Genomic DNA, 26,640 nt, shown 5'->3' with positions numbered 1-26,640 from the left:
AGTGTGTTCCAAATCAGAGTGAAGACAGTGTGGTCCTAATGTAGAGTGAAGACAGTGTGTTCGTAATGCAGAGTAAAGACAGTGTTTTCCTAATGCAGAGTGAAGACAGTGTGTTCCTAGAGCAGAGTTGCTTTGTATATGCATGGAGCTTAGTGAAGACAGTGCGTTCCTAACGCAGAGTGAAGACAGTATGTTCCTAATACAGAGTGAAGACAGTGTGTTCCTAATGCAGATGAAGACAGTGTGTTTCTAATGCAGAGTGAAGACAGTATTCCTAGAGCAGAGTGAAGACAGTGTTTTCCTAGTGCAGTGTGAAGACTTGTGTTCCTAACGCATAGTTGCGGTGTATGTTCATGGAGCAGAGTGATGAAAGTTTGTTCTTAGAGCAGAGTGAAAACAGTATGTTCCTAATGCACAGTGAGGACAGTGTGTTCCTAGAGCTAAATGAAGACAGTGTGTTCCTAACACAGAATTCCGTTGTATTTGTATCGAGCAGAGTGAAGACAGTGTGTTCCTAAAGCAGAGTGAAGACAGTGTGTTCCTAACGCAGAGTGAAGACAGTGTTTTCCTAGAGCAGAGTGAACACAGTGTGTTCCTTACGCAGAGTGAAGACAGTGTGTTCCAAACGCAGTGTTGCGGTGTATGTGCATGGAGCAGAGTGAAGACAGTGTGTTCCTAGAGCAGAATGAAGACCGTGTGTTCCTAATGCAGAGTGAAGACAGTGTGTTTCTAATGCAGAGTGCAGACAGTGTGTTCCTAACGCAGAGTGAAGACAGTGTGTTCCTAGAGCAGAGAGAAGACTGTGTGTTCCTAGACCAGAGTGAAGAAAGTGTGTGCCTAACGCAGAGTTGCGGTGTATGTGCATGGAGCAGAATGAAGTCAGTGTGTTCCTAGAGCGGAGTGAAGACAGTGTGTTCCTAATGCAGAGTGAAGACAGTGTGTTCCTAGAGCAGAGTGAAGACAGTGTGTTCCTAACACAGAGTGCAGACAGTGTGTTCCTAACGCAGAGTTGCTGTGTATGTGCATGGAGCATATTGAAGACAGTGTGTTCCTAAGGCAGAGTGCAGACAGTGTGTTCCTAGAGCAGAGTGAATACAGAGTGTTCCTAATGCAGAGTGCAGACAGTATGATCCTAGAGCAGAGTGAAGACAGTGTGTTCCTAACACAGAGTTTCGGTGTATGTGCATGGAGCAGAATGAATACAGTGTGTTCCTAAGGCAGAGTGAAGACAGTATGTTCCTAACGCAGAGTGAAGACAGTGTGTTCCTAGAGCAGAGTGAAGACAGTGTGTTCCTAATGCAGAGTGAAGACAGTGTGTTTCTAGAGTAGTGTGAAGACAGTGTGTTCCTAACACAGAGTGCAGACAGTGTGTTCCTAACGCAGAGTTGCTGTGTATGTGCATGGAGCAGAGTGAAGACAGTCTGTTCCTAGAGCAGAGTGAAGACAGTGTGTTCCTAACAAAGAATTGCGGTGTATGTGCATGGAGCAGAGTGAAGACAGTGTGTTCCAAAAGGAGATTGAAGACATTGTGTGCCTAGAGCAGAGTGAAGACAGTGTGTTCCTAGAGCAGAGTGAAGACAGTGTCTTCCTAATGCAGAGTAACGACAGTGTGTTCCTAACTACGAGTGAAGACAGTGTGTTCCTAGAGCAGAGTGAAGTCAGTGTGTTCCTAATACAGAGGGAAGACAGTGTGTTCCTAGAGCAGAGTAAAGACAGTGTGTTTCTAATGCAGAGTGAAGACAGTGTGTTCCTAATGCAGTGTGAAGACAGTGAGTTCCTAACGCAGAGTGAAGACAGTGTGTTCCAAAGGCAGAGTTGCGGTGTATGTTCATGGAGCAGAATGAAGACAGTTTGTTCCTAGAGCAGAGTGAAGGCAGTAGGTTCCTAACACACATTGAAGACAGTGTGTTCTAGAGCAGAATGAAGACAGTGTGTTCCTAACGGAGAGTGAAGACAGTGTGTTCCTAACGAAGAGTGAAGACAGTGTGACCTAAGGCAGAGTTGCGGTGTATGTGCATGGAGCAGAATGAAGACAGTGTTTTCCTAACGCAGAGTAAAGACAGTGTGTTCCTAACGCAGAGTGAAGACAGTGTGTTCCTAGAGCAGAGTGAAGACTGTGTGTTCCTAGACCAGAGTGAAGAAAGTGTGTGCCTAACGCAGAGTTGCGGTGTATGTGCATGGAGCAGAGTGAAGTCAATGTGTTCCTAGAGCGGAGTGAAGACAGTGTGTTCCTAATGCAGAGTGAAGACAGTGTGTTCCTAGAGCAGAGTGAAGACAGTGTGTTCCTAACACAGAGTGCAGACAGTGTGTTCCTAACGCAGAGTTGCTGTGTATGTGCATGGAGCATATTGAAGACAGTGTGTTCCTAAGGCAGAGTGCAGACAGTGTGTTCCTAGAGCAGAGTGAATACAGAGTGTTCCTAATGCAGAGTGCAGACAGTATGATCCTAGAGCAGAGTGAAGACAGTGTGTTCCTAGAGCAGAGTAAAGACAGTGTGTTTCTAATGCAGAGTGAAGACAGTGTTACTAGAGCAGAGTGAAGACAGTGTGTTCCTAATGCAGAGTGAAGACAGTATGTTCCTAAGGCAGAGTGAAGACAGTGTGTTCCAAACGCATACTTGCGGGGTATATTCATGGAGCAGAGTGAAGACAGTTTGTTCCTAGAGCAGAGTGAAGACAGTATGTTCCTAACGAACAGTTAGGACAGTGTGATCATAGAGCAGAATGAATACAATGTGTTCCTAACGCAGGGTGAAGACAGTGTGTTCCTAACGCACATGTTCTGTTGTATTTGTATCGAGCAGAGTGAAGACAGTGTGTTCCTAAAGCGGAGTAAAGACAGTGTGTCCCTAAAGCAGAGTTGCTGTGTATGTGCTTGGAGCAGAGTGAAGACAGTGTGTTCCTAGAGCAGAGTGAAGACAGTGTTTTCCTAATGCAGAGAAAAGACTGTGTTCCTATAGCAGAGTGAATACAGTGTGTTCCTAAATCAGAGTGAAGACAGTGTTTTCCTAGAGAAGAGTGAAGACAGTGTGTTCCTAGTGCAGAGTGAAGACAGTGTGTTACAAACGCAGTGTTGCAGTGTATGTGCATGGAGCAGAGTGAAGACAGTGTGTTCCTAGAGCGGAGTGAAGACAGTGTGTTCCTAATGCAGAGTGAAGACAGTGTGTTCCTAGAGCAGAGTGAAGACAGTGTGTTCCTAACACAGAGTGCAGACAGTGTGTTCCTAACGCAGAGTTGCTGTGTATGTGCATGGAGCATATTGAAGACAGTGTGTTCCTAAGGCAGAGTGCAGACAGTGTGTTCCTAGAGCAGAGTGAATACAGAGTGTTCCTAATGCAGAGTGCAGACAGTATGATCCTAGAGCAGAGTGAAGACAGTGTGTTCCTAGAGCAGAGTAAAGACAGTGTGTTTCTAATGCAGAGTGAAGACAGTGTTACTAGAGCAGAGTGAAGACAGTGTGTTCCTAATGCAGAGTGAAGACAGTATGTTCCTAAGGCAGAGTGAAGACAGTGTGTTCCAAACGCATACTTGCGGGGTATATTCATGGAGCAGAGTGAAGACAGTTTGTTCCTAGAGCAGAGTGAAGACAGTATGTTCCTAACGAACAGTTAGGACAGTGTGATCATAGAGCAGAATGAATACAGTGTGTTCCTAACGCAGGGTGAAGACAGTGTGTTCCTAACGCACATGTTCTGTTGTATTTGTATCGAGCAGAGTGAAGACAGTGTGTTCCTAAAGCGGAGTGAAGACAGTGTGTCCCTAAAGCAGAGTTGCGGTGTATGTGCTTGGAGCAGAGTGAAGACAGTGTGTTCCTAGAGCAGAGTGAAGACAGTGTTTTCCTAATGCAGAGAAAAGACTGTGTTCCTATAGCAGAGTGAATACAGTGTGTTCCTAAATCAGAGTGAAGACAGTGTTTTCCTAGAGAAGAGTGAAGACAGTGTGTTCCTAGTGCAGAGTGAAGACAGTGTGTTACAAACGCAGTGTTGCAGTGTATGTGCATGGAGCAGAGTGAAGACAGTGTGTTCCTTATGCAGAGTGAAGACAGTGTGTTCATAAAGCAGAGTGAAGACAGTGTGTTCCTAATGCAGAGTGAAGACAGTGTGTACCTAATGCAGAGTGAAGACAGTGTGTTTCTAGAGCAGAATGAAGACAGTGTGTCCCTAATGCAGAGTAAAGACAGTGTGTTCCTAACTAAGAGTGAAGACAGTGTGTTCCTAGAGCAGAGGGAAGACAGGGTGTTCCAGAGCAGAGTAAAGACAATGTGTTCGTAGAGCAGATTGAAGACAGTGTGTTCCTAGAGCAGAGTGAAGACAGTGTGTTCCTAATGCAGAGTGAAGACAGTGTGTTCCTAGTGCAGAGTGAAGACTGTGTGTTCCTAAAGAAGAGTGAAGACAGTGAGTTCCTATGGCAGAGTTGCGGTTTACGTGCATGGAGCAGAGTGAAGACAGTGTGTTCCTAGAGCAGAGTGAAGACAGTGTGTTCCTAGAGCAGAGTGAAGACAGTGTGTTCGTAGAATAGATTGAAGACAGTGTGTTCCTAGAGCAGAGTGAAGACAGTGTGTTCCTAATGCAGAGTGAAAACAGTGTGTTCCCAGAGCAGAGTGAAGACAGTGTGTTCCTAACGAAGAGTGAAGACATTGTGACCTAAGGCAGAGTTGCGGTGTATGTGCATGGAGCAGAGTGAAGACAGTGTGTTCCTAACGCAGAGTGAAGACAGTGTGTTCCTAACGCAAAGTGAAGACAGTGTGTTCCTAGACCAGAGTGAAGACTGTGTGTTCCTAGACCAGAGTGAAGAAAGTGTGTGCCTAACGCAGAGTTGCGGGGTATGTGCATGGAGCAGAGTGAAGACAGTGTTTTCCTAGAGCGGAGTGAAGACAGTGTGTTCCTAATGCAGAGTGAAGACAGTGTCTTCCTAGAGCAGTGTGAAGACAGTGTGTTCCTAGAGCAGAGTGAAGACAGTGTGTTCCTAATGCAGAGTAAAGACAGTGTGTTCCTAACTAAGTGTGAAGACAGTGTGTTCCTAGAGCAGAGTGAAGACAGTGTGTTCCTAAGCAGAGTGCAGACAGTGTGTTCCTAATGCAGAGTTTCCGTGTATGTGCATGGAGCAGAATGAACTGTATTTTCCTAACGCAGAGTGAAGACAGTGTGTTCCTAACGCAGTGTGAAGACTGTGTGTTCCTAGAGCAGAGTGACAACTGTGTGTTCCTAGAGCAGAGTGAAGAAAGTGTGTGCCTAACACAGAGTTGCGTTGTATGTGCTTGGAGCAGAGTGAAGTCAGTGTGTTCCTAGATCGGAGTGAAGAAAGTGTGTTCCTTATGCAGAGTGAAGACAGTGTGTTCCTAACACAGAGTGCAGACAGTGTGTTCCTAACGCAGATTTGCTGTGTAAGTGAATGGAGCAGATTGAAGACAGTGTGTTCTTAATGCAGAGTGAAGACAGTGTGTTCCTAGAGCAGAGTGAAGATTGTGTGTTCCTAATGCAGAGTAAAGACGTGTTCCTAACAAAGAGTGAAGACAGTGTGTTCCTAGAGCAGAGTGAAGACAGTATGTTCCTAATGCAGAGTGAAGACAGTGTGTTCCTAGAACAGAGTGCAGACAGTGTGTTCCTAGAGCAGAGTGAAGACAGTATGTTCCTAACGCAGAGTGAGGACAGTGTGTCCCTAGAGCTAAATAAAGACAGTGTGTTCCTAACGCAGAGTGAAGACAGTGTGTTCCTAACCCAGAGTTCCGTTGTATTTGTATCGAGCAGAGTGAAGACAGTGTGTTCCTAAAGCAGAGTGAAGAGAGTGTGTTCCTAACGCAGAGTTGCTGTGTATGTGCATATAGCAGAATGAAGACCGTGTGTTCCTAATGCAGAGTGAAGACAGTGTTTTCCTAGAGCAGAGTGAACACAGTGTGTTCCTTATGCAGAGTGAAGACAGTGTGTTCTAAACGCAGTGTTGCGGTGTATGTGCATGGAGCAGAGTGAAGACAGTGTGTTCCTAATGCAGAGTGAGGACAGTGTGTTCCTAAAGTAGTGTGAAGACAGTGTGTTCTTAATGCAGAGGGAAGACTGTGTGTTCCTAATGCAGAATGAAGACACTGTGTTCCTAGAGCAGAGTGAAGACAGTGTGTTTTAAATCAGAGTGAATACAGTGTGTTCCTAAAGTAGAGTGAAGACAATGTGTTCCTAATGCAATATAAAGACAGTGTGTTCCTAATGCAGAGAGATGTCAGTGTGTTCCAAGAGCAGAGTTGCGTTGTATATGAATGGAGCAGAGTGAAGACAGTGTGTTCCTAGAGCAGAGTGAAGACAGTGTGTTCCTAGAGCAGAGTGAAGACAGGGTATACCTAGAGCAGAGTGAAGACAGTGTGTTCGTAGAGCAGATTAAAGAGAGTGTGTTGCTAGAGCAGAGTGAAATCATGTGTTCCTAATGCAGAGTGAAGACAGTGTGTTCCTAGTGCAGAGTGAAGACTGTGTGTTCCTAACGAAGAGTGAAGACAGTGAGTTCCTAATGCAGAGTTGCGGTTTTTGTGCATGGAGCAGAATGAAGACAGTGTTTTCCTCACGCAGAGTGAAGACAGTATGTTCCTAACGCAGAGTGAAGACAGTGTGTTCCTAGAGCAGAGTGAAGACTGTGTGTTCCTAGAGCCGAGTGAAGAAAGTGTGTGCCTAACGCAGAGTTGCGGTGGATGTGCATGGATTAGAGTGAAGACAGTGTGTTCCAAGAGCAGAGTGAAGACAGTGTGTTCCTAATGCAGAGTGAAGACAGTGTGTTCCTAGAGCAGTGTGAAGACAGTATGTTCCTATCACAGAGTGCAGACAGAGTGTTCCTAACGCAGAGTTGCTGTGTATGTGCACGGAGCAGAGTGAAGACAGTGTGTTCCTAGAGCAGAGTGAAGACAGTGTGTTCCTATCAAAGAATTGCGGTGTATGTGCGTGGAGCAGAGTGAAGACAGTGTGTTCCAAAAGCAGATTGAAGACATTGTGTGCCTAGAGCAGAGTGAAGACAGTGTGTTCCTAGAGCAGAGTGAAGACAGTGGGTTCCTAATGCAGAGTAACGACAGTGTGTTCCTAACTAAGAGTGAAGACAGTGTGTTCCTAGAGCAGAGTGAAGTCAGTGTGTTCCTAACTAAGAGTGAAGACAGTGTGTTCCTAGAGCAGAGTGAAGTCAGTGTGTTCCTAACGCAGAGTGCAGACAGTGTGTTCCTAGAGCAGAGTGAAGACAGAGTGTTCCTAATGCAGAGTGCAGACAGTGTGTTCCTAAAGCAGAGTGAAGACCTTGTGTTCGTAATGCAGAGTTTCCGTCTATGGGCATGGAGCAGAGTGAATACAATGTGTTCCTAACGCAGAGTGAAGACAGTGTGTTCATAGAGCAGAGTTGTGCTGTATGTGCATGGAGCAGAGTGAAGACAGTGTGTTATTAACGCAGAGTAAAGACAGTGTGTACCTAATACAGAGTGAAGACAGTGTGTTCCTAGAGCAGAGTAAAGACAGTGTGTTTCTAATGCAAAGTGAAGACAGTGTTCCTAGAGCAGAGTGAAGACAGTGTGTTCCAAATGCCGTGTGAAGACAGTGAGTTCCTAACGCAGAGTGAAGACAGTGTGTTCCAAACGCAGAGTTGCGGTGTATGTTAATGGAGCAGAGGGAAGACAGTTTGTTCCTAGAGCAGAGTGAAGGCAGTAGGTTCCTAACACACATTGAAGACAGTGTGTTCCTAGAGCAGAATGAAGACAGTGTGTTCCTAAGGGAGAGTGAAGACAGTGTGTTCCTGACGAATAGTGAAGACAGTGTGACCTAAGGCAGAGTTGCGGTATATGTGCATATAGCAGAATGAAGACAGTGTTTTCCTAACGCAGAGTGCAGACAGTGTGTTCCTAACGCAGAGTGAAGACAGTGTGTTCCTAGAGCAGAGTGAAGACTGTGTGTTCCTAGACCAGAGTGAAGAGTGTGTGCCTAACGCAGAGTTGCGGTATATGTGCATGGAGCAGAGTGAAGTCAGTGTGTTCCTAGAGCGGAGTGAAGACAGTGTGTTCCTAATGCAGAGTGAAGACAGTGTGTTCCTAGAGCAGAGTGAAGACAGTGTGTTCCTAACACAGAGTGCAGACAGTGTTTTCCTAACGCAGAGTTGCTGTGTATGTGCATGGAGCATATTGAAGACTGTGTGTTCCTAAGGCAGAGTGCAGACTGTGTGTTCCTAGAGCAGAGTGAATACAGAGTGTTCCTAATGCAGAGTGCAGACAGTATGATCCTAGAGCAGAGTGAAGACAGTGTGTTCCTTACACAGAGTTTCGGTGTATGTGCATGGAGCAGAATGAATACAGTGTGTTCCTAACGCACAGTGAAGACAGTATGTTCCTAACGCAGAGTGAAGACAGTGTGTTCCTAGAGCAGACTGAAGACTGTGTGTTCCTAGAGCCGAGTGAAGAAACTGTGAGCCTAAGGCAGAGTTGCGGTGTATGTGCATGGATTAGAGTGAAGACAGTGTGTTCCTAGATCAGAGTGAAGACAGTGTGTTCCTAATGCAGAGTGAAGACAGTGTGTTTCTAGAGCAGTGTGAAGACAGTGTGTTCCTATCACAGAGTGCAGACAGTGTGTTCCTAACGCAGAGTTGCTGTGTATGTGCATGGAGCAGAGTGAAGACAGTCTGTTCCTAGAGCAGAGTGAAGACAGTGTGTTCCTAACAAAGAATTGCGGTGTATGTGCGTGGAGCAGAGTGAAGACAGTGTGTTCCAAAAGGAGATTGAAGACATTGTGTGCCTAGAGCAGAGTGAAGACAGTGTGTTCCTAGAGCAGAGTGAAGACAGTGTGTTCCTAATGCAGAGTAACAACAGTGTGTTCCTAACTACGAGTGAAGACAGTGTGTTCCTAGAGCAGAGTGAAGTCAGTGTGTTCCTAACGCAGAGTGCAGACAGTATGTTCCTAAAGCAGAGTGAAGACCTTGTGTTCGTAATGCAGAGTTTCCGTGTATGTGCATGGAGCAGAGTGAATACAATGTGTTCCTAACGCAGAGTGAAGACAGTGTGTTCATAGAGCAGAGTTGCTGTGTATGTGCATGGAGCAGAGTAAAGACAGTGTGTTCCTAACGCAGAGTAAAGACAGTGTGTTCCTAATACAGAGTGAAGACAGTGTGTTCCTAGAGCAGAGTAAAGACAGTGTGTTTCTAATGCAGAGTGAAGACAGTGTGTTCCTAGAGCAGAGTGAAGGCAGTAGGTTCCTAACACACATTGAAGACAGTGTGTTCCTAGAGCAGAATGAAGACAGTGTGTTCCTAACGGAGAGTGAAGACAGTGTGACCTAAGGCAGAGTTGCGGTGTATGTGCATGGAGTAGAATGAAGACAGTGTTTTCCTAACGCAGAGTGAAGACAGTGTGTTCCTAACGCAGAGTGAAGACAGTGTGTTCCTAGAGCAGAGTGAAGACTGTGTGTTCCTAGACCAGAGTGAAGAAAGTGTGTGCCTAACGTAGAGTTGCGGTGTATGTGCATGGAGCAGAGTGAAGACAGTATGTTCCTAGAGCTGAGTGAAGACAGTGTGTTCCTAATGCAGAGTGAACACAGTGTGTTCCTAGAGCAGAGTGAAGACAGTGTGTTCCTAACACAGAGTGCAGACAGTGTGTTCCTAACGCAGAGTTGCTGTGTATGTGCATGGAGCAGATTGAAGACAGTGTGTTCCTAAGGCAGAGTGCAGACAGTGTGTTCCTAGAGCAGAGTGAATACAGAGTGTTCCTAATGCAGAGTGCAGACAGTATGATCCTAGAGCAGAGTGAAGACAGTGTGTTCCTAGAGCAGAGTAAAGACAGTGTGTTTCTCATGCAGAGTGAAGACAGTGTTCCTAGAGCAGAGTGAAGACAGTGTGTTCCTAATGCAGAGTGAAGACAGTATGTTCCTAAGGCAGAGTGAAGACAGTGTGTTCCAAACGCATACTTGCGGGGTATGTTCATGGAGCAGAGTGAAGACAGTTTGTTCCTAGAGCAGAGTGAAGACAGTATGTTCCTAACGAACAGTTAGGACAGTGTGATCCTAGAGCAGAATGAAGACAGTGTGTTCCTAAGGCAGGGTGAAGACAGTGTGTTCCTAACGCACATGTTCCGTTGTATTTGTATCAAGCAGAGTGAAGACAGTGTGTTCCTAAAGCAGAGTTAAGACAGTGTTTTCCTAGAGAAGAGTGAAGACAGTGTGTTCCTAGTGCAGAGTGAATACAGTGTGTTCCTAAATCAGAGTGAAGACAGTGTTTTCCTAGAGAAGAGTGAAGACAGTGTGTTCCTAGTGCAGAGTGAAGACAGTGTGTTACAAACGCAGTGTTGCAGTGTATGTGCATGGAGCAGAGTGAAGACAGTGTGTTCCTTACGCAGAGTGAAGACAGTGTGTTCATAAAGCAGAGTGAAGACAGTGTGTTCCTAATGCAGAGTGAAGACAGTGTGTTCCTAATGCAGAGTGAAGACAGTGTGTTTCTAGAGCAGAGTGAAGACAGTGTGTTCCTAATGCAGAGTAAAGACAGTGTGTTCCTAACTATGAGTGAAGACAGTGTGTTCCTAGAGCAGAGGGAAGACAGGGTGTTCCTAGAGCAGATTAAAGACAGTGTGTTCGTAGAGCAGATTGAAGACAGTGTGTTCCTAGAGCAGAGTGAAGACAGTGTGTTCCTAATGCAGAGTGAAGACAGTGTGTTCCTAGTGCAGAGTGAAGACTGTGTGTTCCTAAAGAAGAGTGAAGACAGTGAGTTCCTATGGCAGAGTTGCGGTTTACGTGCATGGAGCAGAGTGAAGACAGTGTGTTCCTAGAGCAGAGTGAAGACAGTGTGTTCCTAGAGCAGAGTGAAGACAGTGTGTTCGTAGAATAGATTGAAGACAGTGTGTTCCTAGAGCAGAGTGAAGACAGTGTGTTCCTAATGCAGAGTGAAAACAGTGTGTTCCTAGAGCAGAGTGAAGACAGTGTGTTCCTAACGCAGAGTTGCTGTGTATGTGCATGGAGCATATTGAAGACAGTGTCTTCCTAGAGCAGAGTGAAGACAGTGTGTTCCTAATGCAGAGCGAATACAGTGTGTTCCTAACGCAGAGTGAAAACAGAGTGTTCCTAACACAGAGTTGCGGTGTATTTGCATGGAAGAGAGAAGACAGTGTGTTCCTAGAGCAGAGTTAAGACAGTATGTTCCTAACGTGAGTGAAGAGAGTGTGTTTCTATAGCAGAATGAAGACACAGTGTTCCTACCGCAGAGTGAAGACAGTGTGTTCCTATCGCAGAGTTCCGGTGTATGTGCATGGAGCAGAGTGAAGACTATTTGTTCCTAGAGCAGAGTGAAGACAGTGCGTTCCGAATGCAGAGTAAAGACAGTGTGTTCCTAATTCAGAATGACGACACTGTGTGCCTATAGCAGAGTGAAGACACTGTGTTGCTAATTCAGATTGAAGACACTGTGTGCCTAGAGCAGAGTGTAGACAGTGTGTTCCTAAGGCAGAGTTGCGGAGTATGTGCATGGAGCAGAGTGAAGACAGTGTGTTCCTAATGCAGAGTGAAGACAGTGTGTTCCTGATGCAGAGTGAAGACAGTGTATTCCTGATGCAGAGTGAAGACCGTGTGTTCCTAGAGCAGAGTTGCTGTGTATTTGAATGGAGCAGAGTGAAGACAGTGTGTTCCTAACAGAGAGTTTCAGAGTATATGTATGGGGTAGAGTGAAGTCAGTGTGTTCCTAGAGCAGAGTGAAGAATGTCTGTTCCTAGATCAGAGTGAAGACAGTGTGTTCCTAATGCAGAGTGCAGACAGTGTGTTCCTAGAGCACAATGAAGACAGTGTGTTCCTAACGCCGAGTTTCGGTGTATGTGCATGGAGCAGAGTGAAGACATTGTGTTCCTAGAGCAGAGTGAAGACAGTGTGTTCCTAATGCAGAGTGAAGACAGTGTGTTCCTAGAGCAGAGTGAAGACAGTGTGTTCCTAATGTAGAGTGAAGACAGTGTTCCTAGAGCAGAGTGAAGACACTGTGTTCCTAATGCAGAGTGAAGACAGTGTGTTCCTAACGCAAAGTGAAGACAGTGTGTTTTTAAGGCAGAGTCCAGACAGTGTGTTCCGAGAGCATAGTGAAGACAGTGTGTTCCTAACGCAGAATTTTGGTGTACGTGCATGGAGAAGATTGAAGACAATGTGTTCCTAGAGCAGAGTGAAGACAGTGTGTTCCAAATGCAGAATGAAGACAGTGTGTTCCAAGAGCAGAGTGAAGACAGTGTGTTCCTAGAGCAGAGTGAATACAGAGTGTTCCTAATGCAGAGTGCAGACAGTATGATCCTAGAGCAGAGTGAAGACAGTGTGTTCCTAGAGCAGAGTGAATACAGAGTGTTCCTAATGCAGAGTGCAGACAGTATGATCCTAGAGCAGAGTGAAGACAGTGTGTTCCTAGAGCAGAGTGAATACAGAGTGTTCCTAATGCAGAGTGCAGACAGTATGATCCTAGAGCAGAGTGAAGACAGTGTGTTCCTAGAGCAGAGTAAAGACAGTGTGTTTCTAATGCAGAGTGAAGACAGTGTTCCTAGAGCAGAGTGAAGACAGTGTGTTCCTAATGCAGAGTGAAGACAGTATGTTCCTAAGGCAGAGTGAAGACAGTGTGTTCCAAACGCATACTTGCGGGGTATGTTGATGGAGCAGAGTGAAGACAGTTTGTTCCTAGAGCAGAGTGAAGACAGTATGTTCCTAACGAACAGTTAGGACAGTGTGATCCTAGAGCAGAATGAAGACAGTGTGTTCCTAAGGCAGGGTGAAGACAGTGTGTTCCTAACGCACATGTTCCGTTGTATTTGTATCGAGCAGAGTGAAGACAGTGTGTTCCTAAAGCAGAGTTAAGACAGTGTGTCCCTAAAGCAGAGTTGCTGTGTATGTGCTTGGAGCTGAGTGAAGACAGTGTGTTCCTAGAGCAGAGTGAAGACAGTGTTTTCCTAATGCAGAGAAAAGACTGTGTTCCTATAGCAGAGTGAATACAGTGTGTTCCTAAATCAGAGTGAAGACAGTGTTTTCCTAGAGAAGAGTGAAGACAGTGTGTTCCTAGTGCAGAGTGGAGACAGTGTGTTACAAACGCAGTGTTGCAGTGTATGTGCATGGAGCAGAGTGAAGACAGTGTGTTCCTTACGCAGAGTGAAGACAGTGTGTTCATAAAGCAGAGTGAAGACAGTGTGTTCATAAAGCAGAGTGAAGACAGTGTGTTCCTAATGCAGAGTGAAGACAGTGTGTTTCTAGAGCAGAGTGAAGACAGTGTGTTCCTAATGCAGAGTAAAGACAGTGTGTTCCTAACTAAGAGTGAAGACAGTGTGTTCCTAGAGCAGAGGGAAGACAGGGTGTTCCTAGAGCAGAGTAAAGACAGTGTGTTCGTAGAGCAGATTGAAGACAGTGTGTTCCTAGAGCAGAGTGAAGACAGTGTGTTCCTAATGCAGAGTGAAGACAGTGTGTTCCTAGTGCAGAGTGAAGACTGTGTGTTCCTAAAGAAGAGTGAAGACAGTGAGTTCCTATGGCAGAGTTGCGGTTTACGTGCATGGAGCAGAGTGAAGACAGTGTGTTCCTAGAGCAGAGTGAAGACAGTGTGTTCCTAGAGCAGAGTGAAGACAGTGTGTTCGTAGAATAGATTGAAGACAGTGTGTTCCTAGAGCAGAGTGAAGACAGTGTGTTCCTAATGCAGAGTGAAAACAGTGTGTTCCTAGAGCAGAGTGAAGACAGTGTGTTCCTAACGCAGAGTTGCTGTGTATGTGCATGGAGCATATTGAAGACAGTGTGTTCCTAGAGCAGAGTGAAGACAGTGTGTTCCTAATGCAGAGCGAATACAGTGTGTTCCTAACGCAGAGTGAAAACAGAGTGTTCCTAACACAGAGTTGCGGTGTATTTGCATGGAAGAGAGAAGACAGTGTGTTCCTAGAGCAGCGTTAAGACAGTATGTTCCTATCGTGAGTGACGAGAGTGTGTTTCTAGAGCAGAATGAAGACACAGTGTTCCTACAGCAGAGTGAAGACAGTGTGTTCCTATCGCAGAGTTCCGGTGTATGTGCATGGAGCAGAGTGAAGACTATTTGTTCCTAGAGCAGAGTGAAGACAGTGCGTTCCGAATGCAGAGTAAAGACAGTGTGTTCCTAATTCAGAATGACGACACTGTGTGCCTATAGCAGAGTGAAGACACTGTGTTGCTAATTCAGATTGAAGACACTGTGTGCCTAGAGCAGAGTGTAGACAGTGTGTTCCTAAGCAGAGTTGCGGAATATGTGCATGGAGCAGAGTGAAGACAGTGTGTTCCTGATGCAGAGTGAAGACAGTGTATTCCTGATGCAGAGTGAAGACCGTGTGTTCCTAGAGCAGAGTTGCTGTGTATTTGAATGGAGCAGAGTGAAGACAGTGTGTTCCTAACAGAGAGTTTTAGAGTATATGTATGGGGTAGAGTGAAGCCAGTGTGTTCCTAGAGCAGAGTGAAGAATGTGTGTTCCTAGATCAGAGTGAAGACAGTGTGTTCCTAATGCAGAGTGCAGACAGTGTGTTCCTAGAGCACAATGAAGACAGTGTGTTCCTAACGCCGAGTTTCGGTGTATGTGCATGGAGCAGAGTGAAGACATTATGTTCCTAGAGCAGAGTGAAGACAGTGTGTTCCTAATGCAGAGTGAAGACAGTGTGTTCCTAGAGCAGAGTGAAGACAGTGTGTTCCTAATGTAGAGTGAAGACAGTGTTCCTAGAGCAGAGTGAAGACACTGTGTTCCTAATGCAGAGTGAAGACAGTGTGTTCCTAACGCAGAGAGAAGACAGTGTGTTCCTAATTCAGAGTGAAGACAGTGTGTTCCTAGAGCAGAGTGAAGACAGTATGTTCCTAACACAGAGTGAAGACAGTGTGTTCCGGATGCAGGGTGAAGACCGTGTGTTCCTAGAGCAGAGTGAAGACAGTATGTTCCTAGAGCAGAGTGAAGACAATGTGTTAGTAGAGCAGAGTGAAGACAGTGTGTTCCTAGAGCAGAGTGAAGACAGTGTGTTCCTGATGCAGAGTGAAGACAGTGTATTCCTGATGCAGAGTGAAGACCGTGTGTTCCTAGAGCAGAGTGGCTGTGTATTTGAATGGAGCAGAGTGAAGACAGTGTGTTCCTAACAGAGAGTTTCGGAGTATATGTATGGGGTAGACGGAAGCCAGTGTGTTCCTAGAGCAGAGTGAAGAATGTCTGTTCCTAGAGCACAGTGAAGACAGTGTGTTCCTAATGCAGAGCGAATACAGTGTGTTCCTAAGTCAGAGTGAAAACAGAGTGTTCCTAACACAGAGTTGCGGTGTATTTGCATGGAGCAGAGAGAAGACAGTGTGTTCCTAGAGCAGAGTGAAGACAGTATGTTCCTAACGTGAGTGAAGAGAGTGTGTTTCTAGAGCAGAATGAAGACACTGTGTTCCTACCGCAGAGTAAAGACAGTGTGTTCCTATTGCAGAGTTCCGGTGTATGTGCATGGAGCAGAGTGAAGACTATTTTTCCTAGAGCAGAGTGAAGACAGTGCGTTCCTAATGCAGAGTGAAGACAGTGTGTTCCTAGAGCAGAGTGAAGACAGTGTGTTCCTAGTGCAGAGTGAAGACAGTGTGTTCCTAACGCAGAGTTGCGGTGTATGTGCATGGAGCAGAGTGAAGTCAGTGTGTTCCTAAAGCAGAGTGAAGAGAGTGTGTTCCTAATGCAGAGTGAAGTCAGTGTGTTCCTAGAGAAGAGTGAAAACATTGTGTTCCTAACCGGGAGTGAAGACAGTTGTTCGTAACGCAGAGTTGAGGTGTATGTGCATGGAGCAGAGTGAAGCCAGTGTTTTCGTAATTCAGATTGAAGACACTGGGTGCCTAGAGCAGAGTGAAGACAGTGTGTTCCTAACGCAGAGTTGCGGAGTATGTGCATGGAGCAGAGAGAAGACAGTGTGTTCCTAATGCAGAGTGAAGACAGTGTGTTCCTGATGCAGAGTGAAGACAGTGTATTCCTGATGCAGAGTGAAGACGGTGTGTTCCTAATGCAGAGTGAAGACAGAGTGTTCCTAATGCAGAGTGAAGACAGTGTGTTCCTAATTCAATTGACGACACTGTGTGCCTATAGCAGAGTGAAGACAGTGTGTTGCTAATTCAGATTGAAGACACGGTGTGCCTAGAGCAGAGTGAAGACAGTGTGTTCCTAACGCAGAGTTGCGAAGTATGTGCATGGAGCAGAGTGAAGACAGTGTGTTCCTAATGCAGAGTGAAGACTGTCTGTTCCTGATGCAGAGTGAAGACAGTGTATTCCTGATACAGAGTGAAGACCGTGTGTTCCTAGAGCAGAGTTGCGGTCTATTTGCATGGAGCAGAGTGAAGACAGTGTGTTCCTAACGGGGAATTGCGGAGTATATGTATGGGGGAGAGTGAATACAGTGTGTTCCTAGAGCAGAGTGAAGAATGTGTGTTCCTAGATCAGAGTGAAGACAGTGTGTTCCTAATGCAAAGTGTAGATAGTGTGTTCCTAACTCATAGTGAAGACAGTGTGTTCCTAAAGCAGAGTGAAGACAGTGTGTTCCTAATGCAGAGTGTAGACAGTTTGCTCCTAGAGCACAGTGAAGACAATGTGTTCCTAAGGCAGAGTTTCGGTGTATGTACATGGAGCAGAGTGAAGACAGTGTGTTCCTAGAGCAGAGTGAAGACAGTGTGTTCCTAATGTAGAGTGAAGACAGTGTTCCTAGAGCAGAGTGAAGACAGTGTGTTCCTTATGCAGAGTGAAGACAGTGTGTTCCTAACGCAGAGTGAAGACAGTGTGTTTCTAATGCAGAGTCCAGACAGTGTGTTCCTAGAGCATAGTGAAGACAGTGTATTCCTAACGCAGAATTTTGGTGTATGTGCATGGAGCAGAGTGAAGACAGTGTGTTCCTAGAGCAGAGTGAAGACAGTGTGTTCCAAATGCAGAGTGAAGACAGTGTGTTCCAAGACCAGAGTGAAGACAGTGTGTTGCTAATTCAGATTGAAGACACTGTGTGCCTAGAGCAGAGTGAAGACAGTGTGTTCCTAACGCAGAGTTGCGGAGTATGTGCATGGAGCAGAGTGAAGACAGTGTGTCCCTAATGCAGAGTGAAGACAGTGTGTTCCTGATGCAGAGTGAATACAGTGTATTCCTGATGCAGAGTGAAGACCGTGTGTTCCTAGAGCAGAGTTGCTGTGTATTTGAATGGAGCAGAGTGAAGGCAGTGTGTTCCTAACAGAGAGTTTTGGAGTATATGTACGTGGTAGAGTGAAGCCAGTGTGTTCCTAGAGCAGAGTGAAGAATGTGTGTTCCTAGATCAGAGTGAAGACAGTGTGTTCCTAATGCAGAGTGCAGACAGTGTGTTCCTAGAGCACAGTGAAGACAGTGTGTACCTAACGCCGAGTTTCGGTGTATGTGCATGGAGCAGAGTGAAGACAGTGTGTTCCTAGAGCAGAGTGAAGACAGTGTGTTCCTAATGCAGAGTGAAGACAGTGTGTTCCTAGAGCAGAGTGAAGACAGTGTGTTCCTAATTTAGAGTGAAGACAGTGTTCCTAGAGCAGAGTGAAGACACTGTGTTCCTAATGCAGAGTGAAGACAGTGTGTTCCTAACGCAGAGTGAAGACAGTGTGTTTCTAATGCAGAGTCCAGACAGTGTGTTCCGAGAGCATAGTGAAGACAGTGTGTTCCTAACACAGAATTTTGGTGTATGTGCATGGAGAAGATTGAAGACAATGTGTTCCTAGAGCAGAGTGAAGACAGTGTGTTCCAAATGCAGAGTGAAGACAGTGTGTTCCAAGAGCAGAGTGAAGACAGTGTGATCGTAAGGCAGAGTTGCGGTGTACTGCATAGAACAGAGTGAAGCCAGTGTGTTCCTAACGCAGTGTGAAGACAGTGTGTTTCTAGAGCAGAGTGAAGACCGTGTTTTCCTAATTCAGAGAGAAAACTGTGTTCATAAAGCAGAGTGAAGACAGTGTGTTCCTAATGCAGAGTGAAAACAGTGTGTTCCTAACGCAGAGTGAAGACAGTGTGTTCCTAAGGCAGAGTTGCTGTGTATGTGCATGGAGCAGAGTGAAGACAGTTTGTTCCTAATGAAGATTGAAGACAGTGTGTGCCTAGAGCAGAGTGAAGACAGTGTGTTCCTAGAGCAGAGTGAAGACAGTGTGTTCCTAACGCATAGTTGCAGAGTATGTGCATGGAGCAGAGTGAAGACAGGGTGTTCCTAATGCAGAGTGAAGACAGTGTGTTCCTGATGCAGAGAGAAGACAGTGTGTTCCTGATGCAGAGTGACGACAGTGTGTTCCTGATGCAGAGTGAAGACCTTGTGTTCCTAATGCAGAGTGAAGACAGTGTCTTCCTAGAGCAGAGTGAAGGCAGTGTGTTCCTGATGCAGAGTGAAGACATTGTGTTCCTAACACAGAGTGAAGACAGTGTGTTCCAAACGCAGAGTTGCAGTGTATGTTCATGGAGCAGAGTGAAGACAGTTTGTTCCTAGAGCAGAGTGAAGACAGTATGTTCCTAACGCACAGTGAGGACAGTGTGTTCCTAGAGCATAGTGAAGACAGTGTGTTCCTAACGCAGAATTTTGGTGTATGTGCATGGAGCAGAGTGAAGACAGTGTGTTCCTAGAGCAGAGTGAATACAGTGTGTTCCAAATGCAGAGTGAAGACAGTGTTTTCCAAGAGCAGAGTGAAGACAGTGTGTTCCTAACCCAGAGTGAAGACAGTGTGTTCATAAGGCAGAGTTTCGGTGTACTGCATAGAGCAGAGTGAAGCCAGTATGTTCCTAATGCAGTGTGAAGACAGTGTTTTCCTAGAGCAGAATGAAGACAGTGTGTTCCTAGAGCAGAGTGAAGACCGTGTGTTCCTAAGGCAGAGTTGCGGTGTATGTGCATGGAGCATAGTGAAGTCAGTGTGTTCCTAGAGCAGAGTGAAGACAGTGTGTTCATAATGCAGAGTGAAGACAGTGTGTGCCTAGAGCAGAGTGAAGACATTGTGTTCCTAACCCGGAGTGAAGACAGTGTGTTCATAACGCAGAGTTGAGGTGTATGTGCATGGAGCAAAGTGTAGCCAGTGTCTTCGTAACGCAGAGATAAGAAAGTGTGTTATTAGAGCAGAGTGAAGACAGTGTGTTCCTAACGCAGAGTTGCGGAGTATGTGCATGGAGCAGAGTGAAGACAGTGTGTTCCTAATGCAGAGTGAAGACAGTGTGTTCCTGATGCAGAGTGAAGACAGTGTATTACTGATGCAGAGTGAAGACCGTGTGTTCCTAGAGCAGAGTTGCGGTGTATTTGCATGGAGCAGAGTGAAGACAGTGTGTTCCTAACAGAGAGTTTCGGAGTATATGTATGGGGTAGAGTGAAGCCAGTGTGTTCTTAGAGCAGAGTGAAGAAAGTGTGTGCCTAACACAGAGCTGCGGTGTATGTGCATGGAGCAGCGTGAAGACAGTGTGTTCCTAGAGCAGAGTGAAGACAGTGTGTGCCTAGAGCAGAGTGAAGACAGTGTGTTCCTAGAGCAGAGTGAAGACAGTATGTTCCTAACACAGAGTGAAGACAGTGTGTTCCTGATGCAGGGTGAAGACCGTGTGTTCCTAATGCAGAGTGAAGACAGTGTCTTCCTAGAGCAGAGTTGCGGTGTATTTGCATGGAGCAGAGTGAAGACAGTGTGTTCCTAGAGCAGAGTGAAGACAGTGTCTTCCTAACGCAGAGTGAAGACAGTGTGTTCCTAGAGCAGAGGGAAGACAGTGTGTTCCTAGAGCAGAGTGAGGACAGTGTGTCCCTAATGCAGAGTTGTGGTGTATGTGCATGGAGCAGAGTGAAGACAGTGTGTTCCTAATGCAGAGTGAAGACAGTGTGTTCCTAGAGCAGAGTGAAGACACTGTGTTCCTAATGCAGAGTGAAGACATTGTGTTCCAAATGCAGAGTGAAGACAGTGTATTCTTAGAGCAGAGTGAAGACACTGTGTTCCTAATGCAGAGTGAAGACAGTGTGTTCCTAGAGCAGAGTGAAGACAGTGTGTTCCTAGAGCAGAGTGAAGACAGTTTGTTCCTACAGCAGAGTGAAGACAGTGTGTTCCTAACGCAAGTGAGGACAGTGTGTTCCTAGAGCATAGTGAAGACAGTGTGTTCCTAACGCAGAATTTTGGTGTATGTGCATGGAAGAGAGTGAAGACAGTGTGTTCCTAGAGCAGAGTGAAGACAGTGTGTTCCAAATGCAGAGTGAAGACAGTGTGTTCCAAGAGCAGAATGAAGACAGTGTGTTCCTAACCCAGAGTGAAGACAGTGTGTTCCTAACGCAGAGTTCTGTTGTATGTGTATGGAGCAGAGTGAAGACAGTGTGTTCCTAAAGCAGAGTGAAGAAAGTGTGTTCCTAACTCAGAGTTGCTGTGTATGTGCATGGAGCAGAGTGAAGACACTGTGTTCCTAGAGCGGAGTGAAAACAGTGTGTTCCTAAAGCAGAGTGAAAACATTGTGTTCATAGGGCAGAGTGTTGACAGGGTGTTCCTAGAGCAGAATGAAGACAGTGTGCTCGTAGAGCAGATTGAAGAGAGTGTGTTTCTATAGCAGAGTGAAGACAGTGTGTTCCTAATGCAGAGTGAAGACAGTGTGTTCCTAGAGCAGAGTGAAGTCAGTGTGTTTCTAGAGCAGAGTGAAGACAGTGTGTTCCTAACGAAGAGTGAAGACAGTGAGTTCCTAAGGCAGAGTTGCAGTGTATGTGCATGGAGCAGAGTGAAGACAGTGTGTTCCTAACACAGAGTGAAGACAGTGTATTCCTAGAGCAGAGTGAAGACAGTGTGTTCTTATAGCAGAGTGAAGACAGTGTGTTCCTAGAGCAGAGTGAAGACAGTGTGTTCCTAGAGCCGAGTGAAGACAGTGTGTTCGTAAAGCAGATTGAAGAAAGTGTGTTCCTAGATCAGAGTGAAGACAGTGTGTTTATAGAGCAGAGTGAAGATAGTGTGTTCCTAGATCAGAATGAAGACAGTGTGTTCCTAAAGAAGAGTGAAGACAGTGTGTTCCTAGATCAAAGTGAAGACAGTGTGTTCCTAAAGAAGAGTGAAGACAGTGTGTTCTCAATGCAGAGATGCGGTGTATGTGCATGGAGCAGAATGAAGACAGTGTGTTCCTAACGCAGAGTGAAGACAGTCTGTTCCTAAGTAGAGTGAAGACAGTGTGTTCCAAATGCAGAGTGAAGACAGTGTGTTCCAAGACCAGAGAGAAGACAGTGTGTTCCTAACCCAGAGTGAAGACAGTGTGTTCATAAGGCAGAGTTGCGGTGTACTGCATAGAACAGAGTGAAGCCAGTGTGTTCCTAATGCAGTGTGAAGACAGTGTTTTCCTAGAGCAGAGTGAAGACTGTGTGTTCCTAGGGCAGAGTGAAGACCGTGTGTTCCTAACGCAGAGTTGCGGTGTATGTGCATGGAGCAGAGTGAAGTCAGTGTGTTCCTAGATCAGAGTGAAGACAGTGTGTTCCTAATGCAGAGTGAAGACAGTGTGTTCCTAGAGCAGAGTGAAGACATTGTGTTCCTAACCCGGAGTGAAGACACTGTGTTCATAACGCAGAGTTGCAGTGTATGTGCATGGAGCAAAGTGAAGCCAGTGTGTTCGTAATGCAGAGTGAAGAAAGTGTGTTCCTAGAGCAGAGTGAAGGCAGTGTGTTCCTAATTCAGATTGAAGACACTGTGTGCCTAGAGCAGAGTGAAGACAGTGTTTTCCTAACGCAGAGTTGCGGAGTGTTTGCATGGAGCAGAGTGAAGACAGTGTGTTCCTAATGCGGAGTGAAGAAAGTATGTTCCTGATGCAGAGTGAAGACAGTGTATTTCTGATGCAGAGTGAAGACCGTGTGTTCCTAATGCAGAGTGAAGACAGTGTGTTCCTAACACAGAGTGAAGACAGTGTGTTACAAACGCAGAGTTGCAGTGTATGTTCATTGAGCAGAGTTAAGACAGTTTGTTCCTAGAGCAGAGTAAAGACAGTATGTTCCTAATGCACAGTGAGGACAGAGTGTTCCTAGAGCAGAATGAAGACAGTGTGTTCCTAAAGCAGAGTGAAGACAGTGTGTTCCTAACGCAGAGTTCTGTTGTATGTGTATGGAGCAGAGTGAAGACAGAGTGTTCCTAAAGCAGAGTGAAGAAAGTGTGTTCCTAACCCAGAGTTGCTGTGTATGTGCATGGAGCAGAGTGAAGACACTGTGTTCCTAGAGCAGAGTGAAAACAGTGTGTTTCTAGAGCAGAGTGAAGACAGTGTGTTCCTAACAAAGAGTGAAGACAGTGAGTTCCTAAGGCAGAGTTGCAGTGTATGTGCATGGAGCAGAGTGAAGACAGTGTGTTCCTAACACAGAGTGAAGACAGTGTGTTATTAGAGCAGAGTGAAGACAGTGTGTTCCTAGAGCAGAGTGAAGACAGTGTGTTCCTAGAGCAGAGTGAAGACAGTGTGTTCGTAGAGCAGATTGAAGAAAGTGTGTTCCTAGATCAGAGTGAAGACAGTGTGTTTCTAGAGCAGAGTGAAGATAGTGTGTTCCTAGAGCAGAGTGAAGACAGTGTGTTCTTAATGCAGAGATGCGGTGTATGTGCATGGAGCAGAATGAAGACAGTGTGTTCCTACCGCCGAGTGAAGACAGTCTGTTCCTAAGTAGAGTGAAGACAGTGTGTTCCTAGAGCAGTGTGAAGACAGTGAGTTCTTAGAGCAGAGTGAAGAAAGTGTGTGCCTAACACAGAGTTGCGGTGTATATGCATGGAGCAGAGTGAAGACAGTGCCTTCCTAGAGCAGAATGAAGACAGTGTGTTCCTAATTCAGAGTGAAGACAGTGTGTTCCTAGAGAAGAGCGAAGACAGTGTGTTCCTAACACAGAGTGAAGACATTGTGTTCCTGATGCAGGGTGAAGACCGTGTGTTCCTAATGGAGAGTGAAGACAGTGTCTTCCTAGAGCAGAGTTGCGGTGTATTTGCATGGAGCAGAATGAAGACAGTGTGCTCCTAACGCAGAGTGAAGACAGTGTGTTCCTAGAGCAGAGTGAAGACAGTGTGTTCCTAGAGCAGAGTGAAGACAGTGTGTTCTTAGAGCAGAGTGAAGACAGTGTGTTCCTAGAGCAGAGGGAAGACAGTGTGTTCGTAGAGCAGATTGAAGAAAGTGTGTTCCTAGATCAGAGTGAATACAGTGTGTTTCTAGAGCAGAGTGAAGATAGTACTATAGTATAGAAGTGAGACACTATAGACACTATAGTACAGAAGTGAGACACTATAGTACAGAAGTGAGACACTATAGACAGTATACTACAGAAGTAAGACACTATAATACAGATGTGAGACACTATAGACACTATAGTAAAGATGTGAGACACTATAGACACTATAGTACAGAAGTGAGACACTACAGACACTATAGTACAGAAGTGAGAAACTATAGTACAGAAGTAGACACTATAGTACAGAGTGAGACACTATAGTACAGGAGTGAGACACTATAGTACAGAAGTGAGACACTTTAGTCACTATAGTACAGAAGTGAGACATTATAGTACATAAATGAGACACTATAGAGACTATAGTACAGAAGTGAGACACTGTAGTACAGAAGTGAGACACTATACTATAGAAGTGACACACTATAGACAATCTAGTAGAGAAGTGAGACACTATATACAGAAGTGAGACACTATAGTACAGAAGTGAGACACTATAGACACTACAGTACAAAAGTGAGACACTATAGACACTATAGTACAGAAGTGAGACACTATAATACAGATGTGAGACACTATATTTCAGAAGTAGACACTATAGACACTACAGTACAGAAGTGAGACTCTATAGTACAGAAGTGAGACACTATAGACACTATAGTACAGGAGTGAGACACTATAGACACTACAGTACAGGAGTGAGACCGTATAGTACAGAAGTGAGACACTATAGTACAGAAGTGAGACACTATAAACACTATAGTACAGAAGTGAGACACTATAGTAAAGAAGTGAGACACTATAGTACCGAAGTGAGACACTATAGACACTATAGTACAGAAGTGAGACACTATAGACACTACAGTACAGAAGTGAGACACTATAGACACTATAGAACAGAAGTGAGACACTATAGAAAATATAGTACAGGAGTGAGACACTATAGTACAGAAGTGAGACACTATAGACACTGTAGTACAGGAGTGAGACACTATAGACTCTATAGTACAGAAGTGAGACAATATAGACACTAAGGTACAGAAGTGAGACACTATAGTACAGAAGTGAGACACTATAGACACTATAGTACATAAGTGAGACACTATAGTACAGAAGTGAGACACTATAGACACTATAGTACAGAAGTGAGACACTATAGACACTATAGTACAGAAGTGAGACACTATATACAGAAGTGAGACACTATAGTACAGAAGTGAGACACTATAGACACTCTAGTACAGAAGTGAGACACTATATACAGAAGTGAGACACTATAGTACAGAAGTGAGACTCTATAGACACTACAGTACAGAAGTGAGACACTAAAGACACTATAGTACAGAAGTGAGACACTATAGTACAGAAGTGAGACACTATAGTTCAGAAGTAGACACTATAGACACTATAGTACAGAAGTGAGACTCTATAGTACAGACGTGAGACACTATAGACACTATAGTACAGGAGTGATCACTATAGATACTAAAGTACAGGAGTGAGACCCTATAGTACAGAAGTGAGACACTAATACAGAAGTGAAACACTATAGTACAGAAGTGAGACACTATAGACACTATAGTACAGAAATGAGACACTATATTACAGAAGATACACACTATAGACACTATAGTACAGAAGTAAGACACTATAGTACTGAACTGAGACACTATAGTACAGAAGTGAGTCACTATAGTACACTATAGTACATAAGTGAGACACTATAGACACTATAGTACAGAAGAGAGACACTATAGACACTATAGTACAGAAGTGAGACACTATAGACAGTATAGTACAGATGTGAGACACTATAGACACTCTATTACAGAAGTGAGATACTAAAGACACTATTGTAAAGAAGTGAGACACTATAGTACTGAAGTGAGACACTATAGTACAGAAGTGAGACACTATAGTACAGAAGTGAGACACTATAGACACTATAGTCCAGGAGTGAGACACTATAGACACTATAGTAACGAAGTGAGACACTATAGACACTATAGTAAAGAAGTGAGACACTATAGACACTATAGTACTGAAGTGAGACACTATAGACACTATAGTACAGGCGTGAGACACTATAGACTCTATAGTACAGAAGTGAGACAATATAGACACTATAATACAGAAGTGAGACACTATAGTACAGAAGTGAGACACTATAGACACTATAGTACTGAAGTGAGACACTATAGACACTATAGTACAGGAGTGAGACACTATAGACTCTATAGTACAGAAGTGAGACAATATAGACACTATAATACAGAAGTGAGACACTATAGTACAGAAGTGAGACACTATAGACACTATAGTACAGAAGTGAGACACTATAGTTCAGAAGTGAGATACTATAGTACAGAAGTGAGACACTAAAGTACACTATAGTACAGAAGTGAGACACTATACTACAGAAGTGAGACACTATAGACACTATAGTACAGAAGTGAGACACTATAGACACTATAGTACAGAAGTGAGACAATATAGTACAGTAGTGAGACACTATAATACAGAAGTGAGACACTATAGTACAGAAGTGAGACACTATAGACACTATAGTACAGAAGTGAGACACTATACTACAGCAGTGAAACACTATAGTACAGAAGTGAGACACTATAGTACAAAAGTGAAACACTATAGACACTATAGTAAAGTAGTGAGACACTATAATACAGAAGTGAGACACTATAGTTCAGAAGTGAGACACTATAGACACTATAGTACAGAAGTGAGACACTATAGTACAGAAGTGAGACACTATAGTACAGAAGTGAGACACTATAGTACAGTAGTGAGACACTATAGTACAGAAGTGAGACACTATAGTAAAGAAGTAGACACTATAGACACTATAGTACAGAAGTGAGACACTATAGTACAGAAAACAGACACTATAGAGACTATAGTACAGAAGTGAGACACTATAGTACAAAAGTGAGACACTATAGTACAGAAGTGAGACACTATAATACAGAAGTGAGACACTATAGACACTATAGTACAGATGTGAGACACTATAGACACTATAGTACAGAAGTGAGACACTACACACACTATAGTACTGAAGTGAGACACTACAGTACAGAAGTAGACACTATAGACACTATAGTACAGAAGTGAGACACTATAGTACAGAAGTGAGACACTATAGTACGGAAGTGAGACACTATAGACACTATAGTACAGAAGTGAGACACTATAGTACAGAAATGAGACACTATAGATACTATAGTACAGAAGTGAGACACTATAGTACAGAAGTGAGACACTATAAACACTATAGTACATAAGTGAGGCACTATAGTACAGAAGTGAGACACTATAGTACGGAAGTGAGACACTATAGACACTATAGTACAGAAGTGAGACACTATAGTACGGAAGTGAGACACTATAGACACTATAGTACAGAAATGAGACACTATAGTACAGAAATGAGACACTATACTACAAAAATGGGACACTATAGACACTATAGTACAGAAGTGGAACAATATAGTACAGGATTGAGACACTATAATACATAAGTGAGACACT

Source organism: Microtus pennsylvanicus, chromosome 3 (assembly GCF_037038515.1).
Source record: "Microtus pennsylvanicus isolate mMicPen1 chromosome 3, mMicPen1.hap1, whole genome shotgun sequence".
In the NCBI taxonomy this organism is placed as follows: domain Eukaryota; kingdom Metazoa; phylum Chordata; class Mammalia; order Rodentia; family Cricetidae; genus Microtus; species Microtus pennsylvanicus.
This window is presented reverse-complemented; position numbering follows the sequence as displayed.